Source organism: Alexandromys fortis, unplaced genomic scaffold (assembly GCF_014885135.2).
Source record: "Alexandromys fortis isolate MF-2015 unplaced genomic scaffold, M_Fortis_MF-2015_v1.1 scaffold_8_9099976_23576923, whole genome shotgun sequence".
Lineage (NCBI taxonomy): Eukaryota > Metazoa > Chordata > Mammalia > Rodentia > Cricetidae > Alexandromys > Alexandromys fortis.
This window is the reverse complement of record NW_026067899.1, coordinates 13,568,545-13,576,165: the sequence shown is the minus strand read 5'-3', so window position 1 is coordinate 13,576,165 and position 7,621 is coordinate 13,568,545.

Sequence of the window (7,621 nt, the reverse complement as noted above, 5' to 3'; positions counted from 1 at the left end):
AAATTTTCTGTGTAGCCTTGAATTCCTGATGCTCCTGACTCTGCTTCACCAGTGCTAAGGTGAGATCCTTGAGAAATCACACCTAGCTAAGGCAAAAATAATTTAGAGATGATTTAGGGGACTTCAGATCTATTTAGGGAGGAGCGTAATATCTGGTTGCCTTATCTGGTCACACCAAGTTTGATTGTAGGCAAAGGTAGTTTGAAACAGCCCTGTTGGACATAGAAGGCTTTCTCCTGCTCTCCCCAATCTCTACCCCTCCTCATTTTCTTTATACTTTCCTGAAAAACTCCAATTACCGTGACTGGGAGATATATTTGGACCTTGACCTAAATGTTTCACATGTTAAAGTGGCTGTGGAACGAAAGTATATACCCTGTGTGCCTGGTACATAGTGTGCCCAGTGATGGCCTACTGAATGATTAAAGTTAGAAAATGCCTAAAAGGAAGTAGTGTGCAGAGTATTTCAGATGCTTCAGTTCCTGAACCACAGTGGCTTGGGGAAGCTTGTATCCTTATCAGTGTAGAGCAGACAACGTGGCTCTTGCAGTGGGGATCTTATTTGAAGTGAAGAGAAATGTATAGTTCAAGTGGGGAAATCAGAACAAGAGGGAAGAAGGCTTTTAAAATTCTGCAGAAGGGGGGCTGGAGAGATGGCTCAGTGGTTAAGAGCATTGCCTGCTCTTCCAAAGGTCCTTAGTTCAATTCCCAGCAACCACATGGTGGCTCACAACCATCTGTAATGAGATCTGGTGCCCACTTCTGGCCTGCAGACATACAGACAGAATATTGTATACATAATAAATCAATCAATCAATAAATATTTAAAAAAAATTCTGCAGAAGTCAGGGCTTTTGTTAGCTGACTTTATATTATTTGAAGAACCCTGAAGCAGACTGAGATTTTCAGAAGCGGGTTTTGAAACAGGGCATGACTTTAATGTATGTGTGAGGAAGTGGAAGAAGAGGTAAGGAAGCAAATTAGAGGTGGAACCCCAGCAGAGCCTAAACTAACCTCTGAGGGAAGTGGAGAGGGCAAACTCACTCAGTATCTTTCTCAGATTTAACTTCTCCTCTATCCAGCTGTCTCATTCCAGTAAACAAGACCCAACCCAGCAAAGGAATGTGTTAGCTCTCTGATCTGGGCAGATTTGGAAGGGGTTGGCTGCCCAAGGTCATTAGGCGAAAATGCAACTTTGGGTGGTGCAGTGTGCTGGTTAGGCTTGATTGTCAGCTGAATCTGCCTGGAGAGATACCTGGAGGAGAAAACACGCTGTTGGTTGGGCTTCTGAGACTGCTTCCTCAGTCTGTTGACACACGGGAGAGCGATGAAGGTGGGAAAGAGCCTTTCTGAACATGGGCTGGTGGACTGCTTGGACGAAACATGGAGAAAAGAGAAGCAGGTGGTACATGCTGTTATAATTACAATTCTGCTGGCCTGGCCTGTCACCTGGGTACTAAGAGGTAAAGTCGGCCCACCTCCAATTGCCTCCTTCCTTTCAAAGCAATCTGATCTTGTGCCTTTTCTTTTCCTCTTTCTCTTTCTTGTTGAGAGGCAGCTTCTGCTTCTCCCTTTCCCCTCTTTCTCTTTCCTCTGTATCTCTCCGCCCCCCAACCCCCTTACCCTTATACCCTTCCCAATACCCACTAAATAAACTCTATACCCTAGCTCTCACAACATGGTGTATCTGTCTCCCACCTGCTGTGGGTCACCACACCATAAATCATAACACATGCAACCTCTGTTCTTGAGTCTGAGCATCCACGGCTGCTGTTATTGTCAGTATACATCAGACTGTAGCTTTATCAACTTTACAACATGGACCCCTCCCTCCCCCCAGCCCAGGTCATTCTAGCGACTGTCTAGTGTACCAGGCCTTTTCTTTTAGGTCACCAACCAGCTAAGTCTTTGCTTTTACTTTTTGTTAATCTGAAGACGACATTTTTCACATGACAGAGTAGAAACAGCCAGGCATTGGTGGCATAATCTGTAGTTTCATCATCCAAAAGACTGAAGAAGGAAGATGACTGTAAATTTAAGGATAGCCTAGGCTACAGAGGGAGCTTATATAAAAATATTATGCCTATAGGGAACATAGTGATGGTAAAAGACTGTCACGTGATGTATACATACATCGCACACATAGATGGTTGTTATTCGGCCTCAAATACACATGACATTTGTGCTTTGCAGGACATTTGATGGAATGGAAGATCGTCATATGAAGCAAAATAAGCTAGACTCAAAAGACAAAAAAAAACATGTTTCTTCTCTTATGTAGTATCTAAACAAAACAAAAACACACAACAACAACAACAAAAAAGTAGAAGAGACTGGAATTCAGTCCCCAGTACAATATCCAAACAAACAAATCAAACAGCCATCCATTAAACTGCAGTTTCTCCTTAATGGTGTTACAGGGGGCTCTTCTGTCTTATGCTTCCTACAAAGTTCTATGAAAAATTAATATCTGGAGGTGGAGGGGCACTCGGGAGGCACAGGCAGGTGGATCTCTAAGTTTGAGGTCAGCCTAGTCTAAAGAGAGTTCCCTGACAGCGAGGGCTGCACAGAGAAATTCTATCTCAAAACACTATGGAAGAGTCAGAGAGAGACAGAGACAGAGAGAATCTTATTACAAAGCATAACCCCAGCCGTTTTGAAATTCACTATGTAAATCATGCTGGCCTTGAACTAACAGAGAGCTCCCTACCTCTGCCTCTGAAACAGTCTAATCTTTAAGTTAATCATGTAAAGACTTCATTCTTGCTTGTTTGTAATCTATTTTTGCTCTTCAAATTAGTTAATTAATCAAGTTGCTTTTGTGTGCAGTTCTGGGGACGAAGCCCAGGTCCTTACTCCTGCTCTGCAAAGAATCCACCATTGAGTGAATACTCCCAGTCCTCTTCATCTTCACAGTCTGTGATCAAGTTTATGCTAAGCTTTGATCTGCCGAGTTTTAAATGACCTCGGGTGATGTAAAGTCTTCCTACACAGAACTGAAGGAATCTCCAGTTCCCAGGGCAACTTGTCCTAGGCTCAGTTACCCACTTCATGGAGATGACGACGGACTGCCCTGAGCCCAGGTCTCCACTTCAGCTCATGCTTTCGCCCTGTTCTCTGCGTGAATTTCCTGGGACTTTTCTGCTTACTCGCCAGCTTCCTGGAGCTATTGAAGTAGAAGGCTGTGTTCCAGAGAAAACACGATTTGGGTTAGCTCATCAGCATTTGCAAAGGCTTGTTGTCACTGCTGTCCTGAGACCTAGAAACAGGGCTTGAGCCTGTGCACGAAGGGAGAACACATTTCCCTTCCCTCCCAAGGCCTCCAAATCGAGGCAAGTTTCTTGCTGCCGCGTTATATTGATGCTTTAAACTTTTATTTTAAAACACTTTCCTAGATTCCTATAAAATGGGCATAAAACCACAAGTGCCCATCTTAAAATATATTTAGTATTTTATTTCATCTTTTCAAGGATCGTATATTTTCATTTGATTCTTGATCTTACCTCCTTGTGAATTGACAGGGGGAGATTTGCTGTTGGATATTTTAGACATCTAAAACTCCGCTGTTAAGAATCCATGTGACAAGTAGGTGGGGACTTACTAGCTCAGCTCTTTGAATCTTAAGGTCTCAAAGAGATTGACCCCAGTGGCAGAAGGATGAAGCCTTTCATGTATAGTGCTGTTAATCTTTCAGTGATGCTGTGTCTTTTTTGTATTTGGAAGCAGTAAGCCTGCCTTTGTTTAGTTTTTAGTTAGCTTCTTGGTGTTGTCAACTCCTACACGTAATAGGTGAGATTATAAGGGCATATGGATTAAAATCCACTAAACAATGTGTGGAAGTGAGATGTGAACATGCACAGCCCGAGGATAGAGGGTCTCGACAGGATGCTCAACCTAGAGTCCTAATGAGGGTTAGGGAGATAGATCAGGCCAGATAGGTCCTTGCTACATAGCCGGACACTTGAGTTGGTCCCCCAGAACCCACAGAAAGGTGGAAGGACAAGGTGCTAATAAAGTTGTCCTCTGACATCAGATACATGATATGGTATTCACACCCCATCATACACACACACACACACACACACACACACACACACACACACACTACCACCACCACCACCACTACAAACAACAACAACAATAAAAACAAGTATTAGAATAACTTTAGTACTCTTCCCAAGTCCTCAAAGCACATATCCAATGGCTTTTCTGGTGTTTTACATATATTATCACATTCAGTCCTGTTTTGGCTGTTTGGTCCTTGGATTGGGGTGGCATGTTTACCTATAGTTTACTCATTTGTCACAAATGAACCAAACAAAACCAAAAAGAACCACAAAGTTAACCTAAGATTTAAAGAGTATTTGCTGGGCGTGGTGGTGTCCATTTTCATCCCAGGATTGAGGAGTCCGAAGTAGGCATATCTTTGTGAGTTCCAAAACCAGCTTGGCCTTCAAAGTAAACTCGAGACCAACCTGTCTCAGAAAACAAAACAAAAGAAAGGAAAAAATTACCTGCAAGGCTTGGGCAACAGCTCACTGACAAAGCACTTGCTTCATAAGCATAATGTTCCAGGTTTTATCCTCAACACTGCCAATAATAATAATATTATTATTATATTTATTATAGCAATGATAACAAACAAAAATAAAGCTAATATATGTTTTACTAAAGAGTAGTGTCTGGTACAGAGTAAACAGCACATGACTGGTTCCTATTACCATCTCTCACTGATGAAGACACTGATGAAACAGACCATGGGTGAAGATGTACCAGAGGCTCATACGGTGTTCTAATACTACCCAGTTTCTTCCTTTCTCTCTTATTTCTGTTTAGCTAATAATACAGTTTCAAGGAAGTTATTTAAGTTTACTTCTGCACCTTAGTAAAACAGAAGTAGGGAGGCCGATGCCATCTGTGGTTCTTTCTTCTAATATTTAATAAATTTCATTGTGGGCGTTGATGAACAGTGAACATGCTTGGTAAGGGGGAAAAATCTGTTTCTCTGAAAATGAACAAGATCTAATGTAGCCATATGCAGCCATGCTGTGGGTGTCCTGAATGCAGGTCCCCAAACTGTAACAAAGCAGCAAACAAACATACAAGTGCATGAAAGAAACATCTGGAAAGCTGAGGGAAAACCCGAGTAAGTCCCAATGGGTTTGTTTACTTTTTAGTTAAATTAAAAAAAAAAAATCACTGTTTCTGGAGGCCCACATGCTGGGCTCTGAAGGAAGCCCTCGTCTGGGGTAGGGAGCAGGAACTGCAAATAGGCTTTTGTGACATTCACTAGCTTTTCACTTGCCTGTGACAGGATCTGGTGGATGACTGGAAGTGTTAGTCACTGCTCTCCTTACTGTGGCGAAATATTTGACAACAGTAACTTCAGGAAGGAAGGGTGTTTTTGTGGCCCACAGGTTGAGGCGAGCCCATCATGGAGGGTAGTGGGGAGACATGGGTGGGGGAGCAGCTCTAGCTGTGACCCCAGGAGCTGGGGCCACTGTCCAGGCAGGAAGCTCAGGGAGCAATGCCGGTGCTCAGCATGCTAAGCTGCTGCTGCTGGACGATAGCCCTGGCTCTCTCTTATTCTGACTTTTAAAAATTGAGACAGAGTCTGGCTTAGCCTTTCAGATGGGCCTTTTATTCTCTTTGGAGTTCAGGCAGGTCTTGAACTAGTTAGTGTTCTTCCTGCTGCAGCCTTCCAGGTAGCTGGAGATATAGGCTTGTGCCTGTTTTCTTAGGAGTATTAGCAAAGTTAGGTGGCACCATTGTTGTTTGACACGGGCAATCTGTAAGTCAGAAAACGCAGCTGCTTTCCAAATGCTTAGTCATGCTTATGATGGCAAGTAGTCCTTCAGACTTTTATAGCCCCAAGATAATGTTCTGCAGGACTGCCTTTGCTCCAATAACTGCTTCACATTTTTCAATTTGGTAAGGATCCAGACCTCTTTCCCAACACCCACTTTGTTCCCCATCCCTAAACTCACTTTTTTGGTTTGAATTCCATGATCAAAAAGTAGCAGCAGCAAGCATCTGATGTTAAAAGAAAAGTACTCTTTATTATTATACACACTCTTAACTCTAAGAGTCACTTTCTCCCTTAATCAATGTATTCCCAGGTATCCATGCTCTAGATCCCTGTGGCTTTTAAGACACATTTTAAATTAAAATGACCAACAGAAAAACTTGGACATGATAAGGCAATGCTAACTACTCAAACAAGTTACATGGTAAACATTTCTGAGCATAAAATTACATGACCAACTTTTTTGTGTGTTTGAATCTTAGCCCTTATCCTTCTTAAAGAATTGATTGTCCATTGATTTTTTTTGTTATTATTAAGCTAACTAGATTTTGCTATTGTCTTTCTTTATGAAAAAGCCCATCACTCATACAAAAGAGCAAAATGGCAGAATACTATAAATGTCTCCAGTCCAGGAACAAAAGGCACATTTCCTTTTTTATAGACCCAAGAAGGTCATATGTCATGGAATGTCAGGGGAGAGGAGAGGCAGGGTGGCATATTGGTAAGGTTAGAGACACAGATATCAATGCAATTTCCATGGTTAGTTTTTAGACTAGATAAATTTGGATATTGACTAGATCCCCCCATAACCTCTCTGATTTGTAATAACATAGAAATTTGGGTCTTGATTACAATAAATCCTCCCATAAAAGGAACCACAACTAATTAGAAAGATGCTTGAGTAATGAATTGAACAGCCAGGTGCCCAATGTAACGCCAGCACTTGAAAGGTTGTGGCAGGACGATAGTAAGTCAAGACCTGCTGGCTTCATGGTAAGACCTTAACTCACATATAAAAATACAAAAACCAAATGTTTATTTGTTTGGTTTCAGTATCGAGTGTATACGTTTATCTATCTATCTAATCTATCTGTCTGTCTGTCTATCTATCTATCATCTATCTATATCTGTATTTAAATATACATATTATATATCTCAGGATTGATTTTATATGTATGCATCAATTAATTTATATATATTTGATACACACACAATATCAGTATTGCAATATGTCCCAAAGTATCAGTCACTGAGCCATGGGGTATATTTGAGGCCAAACACGTATGCATACTTGGGATATATGCTATCCCTTTTAAGAGACTTAACATAGCTTTAAAGTTGTAAAAGGTGCCTTTCTGTCTCTCTATTTTATTTTTCTTCCCAGCTAAGACACTTTGAAGAAATTTACAATGAACAAAGATTTCCGAGTCACTCTGACTCTCTGTCGAGGTGACCTGGGGCATCTTCTGAAGTGGCAAGTCACAACTTGACGAGGGGTCATGTAATTGAATGTAGGGCAGAAGTAACATTGGCAACAGTGCAAGGTCTTAAACCCTGCATAAACAACAGGTAAAAACTAATTCCAAACCACAGACATAAGTGGCTAATATTTCTGACAATGCTCACATGTGTTGCATAACTTCACTTCACTGTAGTCTTGGCTCTGAACACATAGGTGCCTTTTGTCTTTTGGGTGCCCTCATGACAAGTATCAAAAAATACCGTAACTCTAATTATTGAATTCTTTAAGTTATGCATTGCAGTGTTTTTACTGCTCATATAAAACCTTCTGCTCTAATATTTTATTATGGAACA